Genomic DNA, 16,205 nt, shown 5'->3' with positions numbered 1-16,205 from the left:
ATTGTGGCAAGATATTGCTGCTCGGCTAGAGAAACTAGTCGTGAAGGTACGCCATGTAGATGCTCACGTACCTAAAAGTCGGGCAACTGAGGAACATCGAAACAACCAACGAGCGGATCAAGCTGCTAAAGTGTTCCAAATAGATTTGGACTGGGAACATAAAGGTGAACTATTTTTAGCTCGGTGGGCTCATGACACTTCAGGTCATCAAGGGAGAGATGCAACATACAGATGGGCTCGTGACCGAGGGGTGGACTTAACTATGGACTCTATTGCACAGGTTATCCATGATTGTGAAACATGCGCCGCAATTAAGCAAGCCAAACGGTTAAAACCTTTGTGGTATGGGGGGCGGTGGTTGAAATATAAATATGGGGAGGCCTGGCAAATTGACTATATCACACTCCCTCAAACCCGCCAGGGTAAACGCTATGTGCTTACCATGGTGGAGGCAACCACCGGATGGTTGGAAACATACGCTGTGCCCCATGCCACTGCCCGGAACACTATTCTGGGCCTTGAAAAGCAAATCTTGTGGCGACACAGCACGCCAGAGAGAATTGAGTCGGACAATGGGACTCATTTCAAAAACAGTCTCATAGACAACTGGGCCAAAGAGCATGGCATCGAATGGGTATATCACATCCCCTATCATGCACCAGCCTCTGGGAAAACTGAACGGTATAATGGGCTGTTAAAAACTACCCTGAAAGCAATGGGGGGTGGAACCTTTAAAAACTGGGCACAAGCTACCTGGTTAGTTAACACCAGGGGATCTATCAATCGAGCTGGCCCTGCTCAGTCAGACCTTCTACATACAGTAGAAGGAGATAAAGTCCCTGTGGTGCATGAAAGGAATCTATTGGGAAAAACTGTCTGGATTCTTCCTGCAACGGGCAAAGGTAAACCCATTCGTGGGATTGCTTTTGCTCAGGGACCTGGATGTACTTGGTGGGTGATGTTGCAAGATGGTGAAGTCCGATGTGTCCCTGAAGGTGATCTGATTCTGGGTGAGACTACTTAATTCTGAACTGTATGTTGTTGCTGCATAAGTGTCTTTCAGGTTAAGACAGTGGTGATGAGACCGGAGCTAGCTTCATCAAGTGGCGTCCAGTAACCTCCTCGAGTCTGACATCTTTAACCTGCAACCCGTGGGCACGAACCATGACAAAAGAGAGACTGCTAGCCAGAGAGACTGCTAGCCAGATGGAAACCCACAATCCTGAACTAAATGAACTTGATGAACTTTTTGTATAGAGATGAATCATAAACTAGTGATATGTGTATATATATTTGAAAATGAAAAGGTAGTGGTGATCTGAGTATGACGTGAATGGTATGGAATAAGGGGTGGAATGTCCTGGTTTGGCCCAAACCAGGCCAATTAGTCTTAGAGAAACCAAGGTCACTGCTAAATTCCTCACTGCTTACGAGTGAAGAGCCGAAGGGGGGTCGCACCTGCAGGGAGGAGCGGACAGGGCAGGTGACCCAAAACTGACCAGCGAAGACCCCCCTTTGGCTCACCAAAAGGTTTAGCAGTCTTAAAACTTTCCTCACCTTTGGCTAAATAAGACTTTCATATACGCAACTAATGGTCAGGGACAAGGACCCAAAATGTCAGTATGGCGTATTTCTCCAAACCTGGCCACGCAAAATAGGAAAAGAATCCAGAAAGATGTACAGGTCATCTTTAGATATAGATGCCAAAGACAATGTCAAAAATTCTGCCATGTTTTTCCAATACAGAAATTGAGTCAAAGATTTGCACAGGTTTTTTTTTTCCTATATCAAAGAAATCAAACTGGCACAGTGTAATCGCTCCGTTGCGGTCAGTACTCTTCAGGGCAGCATTCATTCCAACTCTAGCAAGACAATTTTGAGCACCATGCTTTGTTTTTCTTTTCTCCAGCAACTCTTAATTACTTGATTTTTTTTTTTTAGTTTGCTTGCTGGCATCATGTCTATTGAATAACTTAAAAAATGAAATGACACACAGACCTGTAGGCAGAACTGTAGGCAGTGCAAACCCTGAAATGACCAGCAAAATTTTGGACACAAGTTTTTTACCAAATGTTCCTAAATCAGTAACTGGTTGTAGCGGCCTAGCTATTTCTCAAAGCAGAGAAAGTGTCACACGATTTATTTCAATTAGATGAATGTTAAACACCTTTCTCACCAATTCAGAAACCTTAGCTTTTAATGTTGATTCAAAGAGCTTAGGTGGTTATGAGGGCTTAGTTGACTATAGAGAAGGTAGAAGATTTAATTCTTCTTTGTTTTTTCAGAATAACATGAAAATAACGCATTAGACAAAGGAATGCTGAAAGTGTTTATTGCCTGCAGGATAATCCAACATTTTATGAGACAGCCTGGAAAGTTGACGTATGGCTTCAGGGGAAACTTTTGTTTCTTTTGACATGTCAACAAGCTAGAAGTGGAAACTTCCTTCTGAGTATCAACAGCTACTGGTAGGATATAGGAAACAAAGTTTCTCTGGGAGGAGGAATCAGATTGGGAAACAGGATTTGTATGAGTGTGTTAAACTGCCATCTTCACCTCACAGTAGTACTGGGAAATGCCTAGTGCTAATTACAGCATAAGGACTGTGAGCACTTGCAAAATGTCAGGCTGAAGACAGGCAAAAAAGCCATGGATTTCCACAGTGGAAGAGAAACAACCTGAAAGTTGACTTTTAATCATAGGCACTCCATACAGCAACCCATTTGGATCAATACTTGCTAAACCACACCTGCCTTAAAATAGAAACTGTGATAAAATAACGATAAACTTGATGGTTTTCACGGCAGGGTTCTGGCAGGATCACTGCCTGTATGTTCCCCACTCTGAGCAGCAATTGGCCTCTGAAACACAGGGAACAGCAGTACCCAGAAAATCCCAAAGGATCTTCCTTCTTAGTCCTTTGGTAACTATGGCAAATGGGCATTCACAAGCCATTTAACTGAAGACTTTAAAAAGAGTTGAAGTCTGATGAGAGCTCTCACATGGACAATCTCACAAAGCAGGTACCAGGCTTACATTGGGGAATATAAAACCATTTTATGCTTCTGCTAAGTATTTGTTTACAGCTCTTGAAATTTTAAGAGTAATCAGAGGTTGCATTAGGACATCACAGCTTCTTCACAGATACTATTCCAAAGTATATTTTCTAGATATTCCTTTTCAAGATGCAGCATTGCAGAAGGTACAAGTACACAAAATGGAATAAATTGAATCCTACAATTGGAGAGATAAGAGACCTAGGTTGTTTTTTTTGTTTGGTTTTTTTTTGTTTTTAACTTAAACTGCTTTTTATGAATGTAACCTCCTGATGCCAAGAAGTACTGTGCAGTGTGGCTGCCTGTGCATTGTGAAGAGCGACTGCTTGGGACCATCAGGTGCTGGACCTAAAGCTTTGGCCTCGCAGGGCGCAGCGAGGCAAGTGGCAGAGGACGGACAAGTTTGTGAAGGTATCGGCAAGCTGCCGCCCATCACTCAGGAGGCTCAACCCACGGCGGGAAACCCACTCTGCCCCGGGGGCAAGATTTCTAGGTGAAAGAGAAAAAAGAAAGTCGCCAGCTCTCATTAAGAGTTATTATACGTCTGAACTTTTGTAGTCCCGAAGCTTAACGACAGATGGTGGTGTAACTCCACCAATTTTGTAACTTCTGCATTCGCTTTGATGTTGTAATAGAGCTTCTCCGCGATTTGACTTCGGTTAAAAACAGCTTTTTCCGCTCTTTCCAAAGTGTCTCGGGAGCTGTGCGCGGGGAGGAAGGGGAACGAACCTACTGAGAAGAGGAGTCTGTCTGTTTTCTTGTTCGCTTTCTAAACAACCCTAATGGTAATCTGATAGATACCTAACGCTGCCAGCTACACGGAGAAAATACATTAATTAAAGGAAGACGGTTTCAAAGCGGTTTATTTGAAGCAAGAAATACAATTGTGCAGATGAAATCTCGAACCATAAACGGGAACAAATCAAACGCACCAGCCTTTTTCATTAGAAAGCCCAGTCACCGTCATTGTAAAAAACCAAACCAAAACAAAAAAACAAAACAAACGAGTCGAGAAAGTGATTGTTTGTTTAGCTCTAATTTTGCGTGGGACCGGCGAGCCGCGCAGACCCGAGCAACACCGCGTATTTGCAGCAGCAAGCGCCGCGCTGCTGCCCCTGCGCTGTGACCCACCGACAGAGCGGCTGCCGGCGGGGCCGTTTGATGGAGGGGGGATTTTACATCTCCTTGAAACAAAGCGCAGCCCCGGCGCGGGGCACGGGGCTGGCAGCGCTGCAGGGACTCGCGGGAGCGGAGGGCGCCCGGCCCGACGCCGGCCCCCCGGGGCAGGGCAGGGCCGGGGCAGAGCCGGGGGTCGCCGCGTGCGGCCGCTCCCGTCCGTTCGTCTGTCCTTCCGTCCGGGGACGCCACGGCCGCCCGGCTCCCAACGAAGCTGGCGGTGCCCGGGCGGGGGGCCGCGCCGCCCCGCTCGTTCGGTGCGGCGGGTTCTGGCCCTGACAAGTGCGCGGCACGGCGCCTTCCGCCCACACCGGCGTTTGGCGGCCCGCCGCGGACGGCTGCTGAGGGAGAGCCGCCTCTCCCCCCGGGCCGCGCCTTCCCGCCCGCCGGCGCCCGTACGGGGACGGGGGCCGCCTCCGGGCCGCGCAACCTGAGCCACCGCGGCGCCCCGCGCCCTTGCCGGCGGAGCCCGTCGGCGGCCGGAGCCGAAAGGGCCCGATTTCGTTTGCAGGCCGGCGGGGAGCGGGGCGGCGGGCCCCGCGCAGTTTCCCTCCGCGCCTCGGCGGCCCGCGGGGCGCGGAGCCGCGGAGGGCGGCTGCCTGCGTAAACTTTGTGCCGCGGCTCCGCGGCGTGTGCGGTGCCTGTCACCCGCAACCGTTGCGCTCGCAAAGGGCCGCGGAAGCAAGCAGTTCCCCGATAACCCGTGCAGTGACGGGCCGGGAGGATGGGGGACGGACAGGAGGGCCGAGACAAAAGAGTGGCGAGTAGCAAATATATTTTACGACCACCCATCGGCAGCGCCGCGCCCCCGCGGCAGCCGCGGCGGCGGCGGGCCTGCCCCGGCGGTGAACTTTCACCTCGCGAACTCGGCCGCGCCCCATTGGCTGCCCGCCGCCCCGCCACCGCCCCGCACGGGCCCCGCCACCGCCCCGGGCCCCGGCCAGGGCCCGGACCCGCCGCCGCGGGCGGGCGAGAGGGTCCGGGGCGGGGGACGGCCCGCGGCCGGGAGCCGCCGCGGGGGACCCCGCCGAGTTGCCGGAGTTACGGCGGCTCCGCCCCCGCGGTAGCGGCTCCCACATTCCCCCCTGCCCCGCCCGGTGCCCGCCGGCAGTGCCCCCGCCGGGGCTCGCCGGCGTCCGCGGGAGGGAAGGGCGCGGGGCGCGGCGGCGAGCGGGCAAGTCTCCCACTTCGCCTGGAACAACGAGCGGCAAAGTTTGTGGGATTTTAAATTTAATTTAATAAATGCGGTGCCTGGTAACTCTGAGGGACGGTCACTTTTGATTCCGGTCCTCAGCGAGCACCGAGAGCCTTTCCAGTTCAACACCGCACGCAAAGCGCGGGGTCGGAGTGACCGCGCCGTGACGAGGCGGGCTCCGAGTTAGCAAACCCCACGTCCCGCTCGGCCAGCGCCGGGCGCTGCCGGCCGCGCTCACGCCACTCCGTCCACCCCAACGCACCCCCGGCGCCAAGTGACCGGGAACCGCGGCGGGAACGACGTAGGGCAGGAGCAGCTTCCCCCCTCTCCAGCCACGATGCCAACTCTTCTGCCCCCTCGTTTCCCCACTCGGGAATCACTTAGAGGTGTTTTTCCCCGGGGGAGCGGCAGCCCCCGGGCCGCGCTGCCGCCAGACACGCGGAGAGCGGCTGGTTCCCTCTGCGAGCGGCCGGAGGGCTCCTGCACCTTGCTCCGAAATGGGGGGGGGGTGGGGGGGGGGTGGGGGGGCGGGGGAGAAAGAAAGTTTCGGGCCCCACGCGTGCCTCCTCGGCAAAGGTGCCGCCGCCGGCCAGGCCTGCTCCGCCACGCCGCCCGCCTCCCACGCGTGCCCCCCGAGCCTGCCTTCGCGCGGGGGCTGCGGCACCTCCGGGGCTGCCAGCAGGCTGCAGACAGCCGGCACTGCCAGCACAACACCCGGCTTTGTTTTCTGCCCGTCTGTTAAACTCGTTGTCTAACGGGGCCGGCGAAGAGGAGCGGCGGGAGGGGAGAGGGGGCGGGGAGGGGGCAGCCGCCGAGAGCAAACAACTTCCCCGACGGTTTGTTTACATAGCAGGTGGACCTGCCGCCTGCCGCGGCCCACAGCACCCGGCTCCGGCGGAGACCGGCCGGGGGAGGCGCGGAGCGGGGCACGGCCCAGCGCGTCCCGTCGCACTTTTTTTTTGTTGCCATCCTCCCCCCCTCCGCTGTTCCCCCCCCCGCCCCGCGCATTATTAGCACTTCTGTGCAGGCCACTTCGCGATCATGTGAGGGCGACCGCCTCACTCCCCTCTCTCCAAAGCAGGCGGTGTGTGCAGCCGCGCGGGTTTGCTTCCTTTTTTTTTTTTTTCCTCCTTTTTTTTTTTCCTGCATTCCCAACAAAACACATACACACGGCCGGCACACTCCGCACACGGGCGGACCCGCACGCCGGGGGAGGAAGCGCGTCCCCGCCAGCGCCAGGCAGCGCCAGCCGGCGGGAGGGCGCAAGGCACTGCCGCCGCCGCCGCTCCGCTCCCGCGGAGGGCCCCGCGCCCCCGGCCCGCGCGTCCCGGCGGCGGCTCCGCCCGCAGAGACTTTACATGTGCGCGCGGCTGCGCGCGGCTCCGCTCTCCCTTTCTCTCGGTGTCAGCTCGCCGGGACGCCCCGCACGGTGTCTCCTCCCGGTAAGTGCTACCCCCCCGCACCCCGTCCCCTCCTCCCCCGCTCCCCGGTGTGACTTGCTACTTCCACCCGCGCCCCCCCCCCCCCCCCCCCGCCGCCGCTCACTGACTTGCCGCCGCCGCGGGAAAGTTTGTCCGCGGCCGCAGGAGTGACATGTGTCACGTCTCCCGGCACTCGGGGACACCGCTCCCAAAAATGCACCGGCGTGGGGGAGAGGGGGGGCGCTCGGCGGCAGGAGGCCGCTGGTGCCCCGGCCGGAGTTTGGGCTGTGCCTGACCAACTCCGCGGACCGGACCGGCCGCGGGAGCGGGGCGGTGACTCTCCCCCAGCTCTCCCGGGGCGACCGCGACTAGCAGCGCGGGCGCGGGTCGGCGGCGCCGCCCTCCCGCCGCGCAGGGCCGCGGAGTCCGCCCCCCCTCCCGCCTCCGCCGCGCGTAATTAAAAACAACCTGTAGCCTCCCCGTACGGGGACAGGAGTGCGAGGTGGGGAGGGCTCGGGGCCGGGCTTCCGAGGGAGCGTGTGCCGGGGAGGCTCGGACGTTCTCGGCTCGCCTCCCCGGGTGTGTTTTTTTTTTCTTTTGCCTCTTTTTATGCTTGCCTTTTTTTTTTTTTTTTTTTTCCCCCCGCGACCTCCCCAGCAGACAGCCCGGGTGAAGAAACGTGTCACGTTTCTCCTTTGTGTGCTGCCTGCCTGCCTGCCGGAGGGAGCGGCGCACCCCCCAGCCCCCGCCGCTCCCGCTGCCGGCCGCCCGCTCGGGCCGCCCCGCGCCGTGCTGCCCGGGGGCGCCCCCGCTGGCGTGGGCGGGGAAGCGCAGGGCCGCGGGACCTCCCGCCGCGGTGTGAGCTGCGTGGGGAGCAGCGTCGCGCCCCTCCATCCCCCGGCCCCACCAAAAGACAAAAAAAAGCCTAAAACCAAGTATTAATAAACAATGGTGTTCGAGCAGCGGAGGTCCGGAGGCTGCCTCCGTGGCTGGTGCGTGGGGGCCTTCTCTTGAAATCGGCTCTTGGAATTCAAGAGGACTGCGGGGACCTGGGAAGTTTTGAAAGTTTAATTTTGAGGAGAGGGGAGAAGCAGCGAGGCCGTGGCTGCGAGGCACGCTGGGGTTTGCTTTGCAAGTCGGGAGTGCCAGGGCAGAGAGAGGAGGGAAGGGCGAGCGCCGGCGCCTTCTCGCTCCGCTCTCTGCCGCGCACCCGCAGCGCGCGATGCGCAGGCTGCAGCGCTCTCGGCCTGCCTTAACCCGCTGGAAGGCTGCTTGCCACCCGTCTGAATTTGCCTGGCGAAGGTAAAGACAGCCCGTGAGGCGGTTTTGCTCCCTGTCCCGCAGTTGGGCTCGTGTCCGGTTCAGGAGGCAGCGGGCCCGTTCCCCGCACAGCCCCTGTGAGGTCCCTGGATGGGGTTTCTGGCAGAGGGGCAAAGCCCGAGCTGCGGGCAAGCAGGCAGCACAGGCAGGAAAACAGTCGTTTAAAACTTGTGTGAACAGTCCAGACAGAAAGCGGGCTGCTCGTATATTCTCAGGGGAAAAATAATCTCAAAAGTAACCACTCATAAATGTATAGTATCATCATCTGTATGTAAAGAGGGCAGAGCCGCAGATGGAAGAACCCGCAGTAATCTCTACCTGGGAATCACTTCTATTTTTAAGAAGCCGTGTTTGTTTATACACTTTCTTACAGAGAGAAACACAGAAGTTTCCCTTCCAAAGAGGATTTCCCCTGGTCTTGTCCCCACACAAAAGCCCCTGTCCAAAGCTCAGTCCAGTCAGTGGGAATCTTTCCATTGACATCAGTAGGAATCGCTCCGTTGACTCAGCGGGCTTGGATCAGGCCCTTGGAAATTTCATCGTTACACATGTGGGACTAGGAAGTTGCGCACGGTGTCTGTATACCCGCGTTAATTTGCGGGGGGAAAAAAGAAGTCAGAGACAAAGTTTAAGAGAATTTGACAGGTTTAGGTTTTTTTTTTCCCCTGTGCTAGGTAATTTAAAACCATTACGGAAAAACATTACTGCTAGTAATATTACTCTAAAGAAAATATGATTAATTATTAAATCGGTTTCTCTAATGCTACACTAAACCCTTTTGAGTGAGATGTAGATTTTAGTGTTCAAATTAGTATTTATTTTTAATTTAAGGTTTTTCCTGACTATGATAATCTGTTCATATTAAATATAGATATTGAAAAGACCCCTGTTTTGCAGTAACCTGCTATTTTAATGTAGTTCTTACAAAACGGTAGTGTTCTGTAGCATTTTTGTGTACTTAAATCATTTATTTAACTACTCAGAATAGTAGATTACTAAACCGTTGAGGGAAAGGAAAGACTGTTTCAAATACATTTCCGAAATACACATAATAATCTCCATGCCAATTGATAGGTCACTTAGTGACATAAAAAAGATATGTAATTAAACGTTCTAATTTATTTTGTTAATATATAGCAGCTGAAATATACAGCTTCATGTGAGGCCTTGTTGGTGTAGGGCTTAAGATTTAACAGTAACCTTACCAGGAAGCTTAAGCAGAATCAATTGTATAAATATTTAGGTATTTCTTTGTTTTTAGTTTAATCTCAGTGATTCTTATGTTTTGTCACAAGATCTTGGCTACAGTGAAGTGTTTATAAATTTTGAGGGAGGAAAAAACCTAAATGTTTTGTAGCTTTCTGTTTAGTAAAGTTTTGTGTGAAATTACCAGAGTCTATAGGGAACAACCAAATTAGAGTTTTTCGAGTGTGAGAGAAGAGTAAAAGTAGTATATCAAATTCAGGATATTTTATTTAGTGGATACATGGTACTATTTTAAAGCTGCACTAGGGTTTGTACGATAGTCAGGTGTTGGGTTTCTTAGGTTTTTGAAGTGACTGATTTTTTTTTTTGGTAATCATCTGTTGCTTATACATTTTTTAAATGCTTTCTGTAATAGAATGTGTTGAAACTAAGATTAAAGGTGTATTTGCTTAGAAACATTCCTGTCGGACTCCAGTATATTTTTAGAAAAGTTCTTGTTGGACTTGAATGTATTTAAAAAAATTACTGTAGCATAAGCTTTTTTTTTTTTTTTCCTGCACTGATTTACGTGAGCTAGAATAAGCTTTTTATATTCTGAGGAATATACCTGATTCAGCATTGCATGCACAGGAGTTATTTGAGGCTAGTGGGCTGAAAACAATAGAAAACTTCTGAGATGTGATCTGTGTTGTGGCAGTGTTTTGCTATGTGTCATTGAAAATGTCACTTAACCTCTTTATTTTTCATCATCAAAATGTGAGGGCTGGTATTTATCTATCTTTCTGATAGGGTGATTAATTAGTATTTCTTGAACACTGAGTACTCTCTTGTTCCCTTTCTATTTTTACCAGGTTTATTTTGGAGAAATTAAATTCTGGTGGTGGTTGAAAAAGAATGGTTTATGAGAGTCATCATGTTTTTTCTTTGTGAGTCAGATCGTGAAGAGGTCACTTGCTGGTAGGAATAGAAAATGATTTAGGACATAGGTCACTGAGAAGTACCCATGGAATGATTTTGACTGGAGAAAATTGCGAATCACGGTCAAACTGAAAAATGCTATCAACTTTGTTGCAAAATAATAATTTTTGGTACACTCGAACTGATTATTCTTTTTAAATTTTGTGACAGCTAGTGGGTCTAGAAGTAATGCAAATTATCTAATTTTTTGTTCACAGCCACTGTAGCATACCTCTCAACGAATCCTTGTTAGAAGAAATACTTGTCATTTAGAGTCCTGTTCCCTGTCCTGTTTGGACTTGAGATCCTCCTTGATTGTATGTGTAAATTAGTGGCACCAGAAAAACTGAATAAAAAAGATGAAATTATAGAAGAGGTTAGCTGTAATAAACTAACCTCTTAAATCAAAGTTAATCTTAACATTCCAGTTATATAGTTCATTGTTAGTTGTTTGGAGGTTTTCTTCCACATTTGGTCCTTCCCAGAATGAGCATACTTACCTTACTGTAACCATTTCCCAGGGTAGTTTTAAACTTAAATTTCAGAACTTCTAGATTGGCATAAAAACAAGGAGCAGTCCCACAAATATAATTTAACACTGATCATCTTTTTTTTTTCTCCTTTCTGAGGCTCTCAGTAGTTTAATCACACTTACTACTTTTTAAAATCTTCCGAGGTGTTTACTGCAAATTATAAGAGGCATCTGTCCTTCGATGAAAGATTTGCATCTGTTTTGGCTTTGCTGCCCCTTCCCCCCCCATTTCTGTAGGTTTGTGTTTTAAGGGCAAGACCGTGTTTTATGTCAGAAAGCTGGATTTGAAAGTGCCAGCAATAGCTCGCCTATGCTGTCATCATTGAAGTAGCTGAAAATAATCTCTTTAATGAACAGTTGATACGATGGTTATTGGTTCACCACAGTGTAGTTTGGGATAGTGTTAGAAAGTAACGTTTGAACTCTGAAGAATGAGTTACGTGTGGAATTGGGTTTAATGTCACGATTTCAGTTCCCGTTCTATGGAAAATTAAATTAAAATGTTCAGCACATTGTATTATACTATTAACTATCTTAAGTCTTTTTAGTAAATTGGAGAGGTCGTGGAGGAGGGGGAATAAGAACATTGTAGGCTTAACTTTTTATCCGTTTAGTTATTTCTTCTTCCTGCAAATAGCAATCACACGTCTGTAGCTGGAAAGGGCTCCGTGGCAGTTTGTTTCTTATTTAAATATGTACGTTAGTCAGGCTGGCTGCTGAGGGCAGAGCTGATTCCCTTGGATACTGTGAGCTGCACGCTCGATGTGCCCCAAGCGTGGGTGTCTCCTCTGCGCGGTGGCAGAGGGCTTTATGGCGGCTGTAGGTAGCGCAGGTGACTCTCTGATTGATCAGGCTGTGCGAGGGAACAACACGCAGATGGGTTTAAGGGACAGGCAGCACCTTCACTCAACGTGTAGAAAGGACATTTTCTGCCCTGTCCCTCCCTGCCCGCCCCTGCGCCGCCATGTGATGGCCCTTCTGGGGTGGAAGGAGTGATTAGAGATCTCCATCATAAAACTCATGCTCTGTTTGGGGTTCACAGGCTGGCTTTGGCTTACGTGTGGAGCTTACTTGTTTACCAGGAGACTTTCGTCTTCTCCCTCCTTCCTATGGGCAGCAGGTACTGAAAGCGGGTGGTGGGGTGTCTCTGTTTTGAGGCGTTTCCAGCCTGTTGGTGGTTGCAGGGTCCACAGAGACGCTGCAGATCCTTTGCTCAGTGAACTGGTCCTTTGGACCTCTGCTGTGCGTCAGACCACAGCTGCAAATTGCATCAAATTAAGTATTTCTATAAATTGCTGATCTCAGTCCCGTTTCAGCTGGTTTGCCTCCAGGATGTTGTGAGGACGACCAAGATTCCAGCGGGCCTGTGCCAACCTTGTCCCTGTGGGAGATACTCTTTACTATTGGGCCCAAAATTGGAAACTCATTTGAAGAGTGGCATTTTGAGGCTAGGTGGTATATTGTTACATACATCTAGAAAGTTTTTGGGTTTTTCTAAGCACATTATTTCTTTGGATAAGTATTTACATTTTAATGAAAAATTTCTTAAACCTTTTAAGAGTGATGTTTTGTTGAAAGAAGATACACGGTCCTATTAGAATCATTTAATTTTTCTCTCGCAACATGATGCATGTTTTGCAACTTTGTTCAGAATTTCCGTCCTAAGTCAGTTTAAATAGTGAGTTATTCAATTATTGATCTTCCTTATTTCAACCTAAACTGACATGATAAATATTTTAAAAATATTAATTATGTATTTGATGTAATTTGAATGTATGTATTTGACATAATTTGATAAATTATGCTTTTGACACATGTATATGTTAAAACAGTGTGATCTTGGATATTACCACTCTGATTTTGGTGATCTGTCCTTTGAGGGAAGGGAGGAGAATGGCTGTACAAGTGTAGTGTATTGCGTTGCTTCTCTAACAGGACCAAATTGCGTAATTCAGTCTACAAAGTAAGGTGCTTGTGGTCAGAGAAACAATCTCAGCGTTGCCAGGTTATTTCAGGTATAATACTATGCTAAGTATCTATCAGATGTTGTTTTTGAATTTGCGCAGGAATGGTGAAGAAAATTTAAAAGAGGTGAATGTCCCTAAGCACCATTTAAACTTTGCTGTTTGGTCAGTGCTAAGTCTTCTTGTAACAAAGTTACTCTCAATTTTGTTGTTGAATTCTCTTTTTGCAACTCTCACTACTGAGGTTGAGGAGGTACATTGTTCTCCTGGAACTGTAACCCACCTAGTAAAACAAGCGGTGGGTAATACTTGTGTAACGAAACCTGTAGTTGACCTTTAACTGCTTGGAAATTAGGTCAGAAACTGTCAAGTTTTTCCACATACAAATAATCATAGAATCATAGAATGGTTTGGGTTGGAAGGGACCTTAAAGATCATCTAGTTCCAACCCCCCTGCCATGGGCAGGGACACCTTTCCACTAGACCAGGTTGCTCAAAGCCCCATCCAGCTTGGTCTTGACCACTGCCAGGGAGGGGGCATCCACAACTTCTATAATGTAGAGGAAATTTTAAGGGTTAGCGGTGGGAAGCCATGAAGGGCTTTGGAAAGGAGAGGGACAACACACAGGCAATGGAGAGCTGGGGAGTGCTGTGGAAAGAGGCCAGAGAACACCTGCGGCTGGGCAGGTGTCAGGGCAGGTGTGGGCAGCGCTGCCGGGAGGTGGGCACCCGCTTGCAGCATATTCGGGCTCACGTTAGCAGGAGAAAGACTGATGTGATTTTTGTCTGGTGCCCAATATACAAAATACGTTTATCGCTTCCACTTCATCTATGGGAAGAAATAATTAACTTTTTGCACGGCGGGATTAGGCACGCAGACAGGCACAGATCTGTCAGGCACAGGCGTTACGCCAGTTTATGCTGGCCACAACTGAGGCCGTAGAGTGCTGTAAGCTATTTCTTAAATACTAGATCTTGTGAATTCCAATGTGTGTCTTTGGAAAATCATTTTATTAGTTGTTGCATTGAAAGCTGAGTTTTAGTTACTGCAAATCAACGTATCACTTTGTTAGTGTGGCAGAGGAGGGACAGAGCTCTTTTGAAGATGAAGGGGAAGAAAAGTGTATAGAAAACAGAGGCTAGTATCTTTTAGAGTCTAAAACACAGTAATTGAAATATTTATGATTCAAGGCGCTTTTCTGTGAGAGAACACAGACAGGATTGTGGTTTCATTACAGTACTTACAGTATTCTCATGACCTAAAAATGAAAACACAAAAACCTAATGCAGTCAGGTGTGCACGGACTGCAGAGATACGCATAGCTGCTGAACTGTTGTGCTTTCCACTTGTGTCAACATGTTTTCATCTTTGCAGAATAACATTTAATTAAATAAGGAATAAATGATTATCATATGTACAGCACGGTGAACGTAAGAGGAAGGGTGCTGAGCACTCCTTGATATGTGGTAAAAATCATTCTTCATTGAAAATCAATTAATGGAATATATGTGTGCTAAAACTGTAAAAATATTAGGATGGTACTTTGCTAAAGCTCATGAAATGCCTTCATTCAGACCCATTTCTTACCAGTCTTGAATGCATTTAAATTACTTTTAATGTTGTGATGATGCCTGTAAATTGTTCTCAGTACACAATAACTGTCAGCGTACATTGAAGAATGCGTATGGTCAGTAATTCAACAGATAACTATATTGAATATACGGAAGAAGTTTCACACAGTGTCATAAATCCTTGCACATTCTTTTGCTTAAGAAAAGGAATTATGTATATTGTGACCGAAACTTTGACATATTTGATATTTAATTCAATTTTAAGTGGCTGATACCTTGTAAGAGTTAAAGATGTGTTTAGCATTGGATGTGGTGACCAATATCTTTATTATTGACCAGGAAAGGGCATGAAGTATACCTGAGCACCAGAAATTTATATCTTGTGAACTGCAACATGGCAACCTTCTAAAAACGTTAGTTGAGGGGTTCTTGTTTGGTTTATTTGGCTTTGTATCTGGGAGCCACATCATACTTTCAAGTCACAGAGAAGCCAGGAGAATGGTAAAACTGCCAAAATATCTGTGTATAGCTGCAGGACACTGCGAGATGGGGAAGTTGATGGTTGCTCAAAGGTTTCTCGTGCGGAGCTGTGCAGCTTTGGGAGCGGCATGTGCCCATGCCTGTGCCTGCACGTGTGGCTGCGCAGCAGTGCAGGGCTCCTGTGTCCGTCCACAGCTTTCCAGGAAGGCAGCTATGGCCTTCAGAAGGAAAACTAATGTATCAGGTGGATTTACGGCATCTCTGGTTATGGGACAGGAAACGTCCTAAAGAAGAGTGCAGTCAGTAAAGACAAAAACATTCAGTCCTTTGCTATAACAGCGAATGTACTCGAGGAGTGGGGTTCTCCTGGGCAGGAACTGATGTGCTGGAGGGTGGCTTTCACGATGTACAAAAGATATTTTAAGGGTTGTGACGGGAAAACCTGCCCTTCCAAAATCTTCCTTGAAAAAATGAGGGGAGGGTGCTTCCAGACCAGGTTTGAATTCATTTCCAGACTGAGCATGGCTTGCGGCATTGGTGTCTTGCCATGCCTCAGCAGCTGGTCGGCCCCTGGGGTGGCTGTGTGGTCTGGGGGGGGGCTTGGACTTGTAGTGGGGTCTGGACTGGCGAGTGATGGAGCAGTTTGATCCACTGGCGACAGCCTGTGGCTCGGCAGGACCCCCTGCTCAGACTGAGCTTCCCAGCCTCTGCGGCACACAGGTGCCCTTCTTGCAGCTTGACCTGTCTCACGCTTCAGGAGAGGACGTGCTTGAGAGGATGGCCATACACTGGTGTTGAAAAGTCTCTCCCAGGACCTTCAGCCCTGATCCCAAATTTTCTGAAGTGAATGTGAAGACTCCTTGTTTTGGCTTAGGCACTGAGGTTGGTTATGCTTTGGATGTGTTTGTACGTTCATGTACAAAACCAGTTTCTGAGTTGAGAAGTTACCAGCTACTGAGCTGCTCTTCAAAGCCACCTAGACTGGGGCTGTGTATTTAAGCCAAATCCAAGTGTTTTCAGTTTTTCTTTCAATACAGGTTCTTACACCAAGTGTTGATAGGCTCTGAGCAAGTTACCACTAAGATGGAAAATCCATATTCAAAGTGACTTTTTCATAATATTTAAATACTTTCAAGACTCACTTCCATTTATTCAGTAAATGAATCTTAAAGAATACAGCAGTCAGGTGCTTGATTGGTAAGGATCCAAAGTCATATGAGAAAGACATTCCTTAAAAGATGAACATACATACTTATTTTAAATAAGTGGTGTCCAGCCTAATCGGCTAAGCATGACATACCTTGTGCTGTGACTGTAGGGTGTTGT

General features: G+C 49.0%; 1 protein-coding gene across 1 annotated transcript in view; it reads left to right on the top strand.

The window, feature by feature from the left end:
* The first annotated feature begins 6,723 nt into the window (after window positions 1–6,723).
* The window catches only part of FOXP2 (forkhead box P2), a 461,901-nt gene continuing 452,419 nt past the window's right edge, over window positions 6,724–16,205 (top strand). Inside the window, exon 1 of the mRNA XM_068401530.1 lies at window positions 6,724–6,869. The gene's annotated coding sequence lies outside the window, so the exon portion shown is untranslated. The remainder of the gene's footprint in view (window positions 6,870–16,205) is intronic.

This window comes from Nyctibius grandis, chromosome 5, assembly GCF_013368605.1.
Source record: "Nyctibius grandis isolate bNycGra1 chromosome 5, bNycGra1.pri, whole genome shotgun sequence".
Classification (NCBI taxonomy): Eukaryota; Metazoa; Chordata; class Aves; order Nyctibiiformes; family Nyctibiidae; genus Nyctibius; species Nyctibius grandis.
The sequence above is the reverse complement of the archived record's forward strand: the minus strand, read 5'-3'. Positions and strand labels throughout refer to the sequence as shown.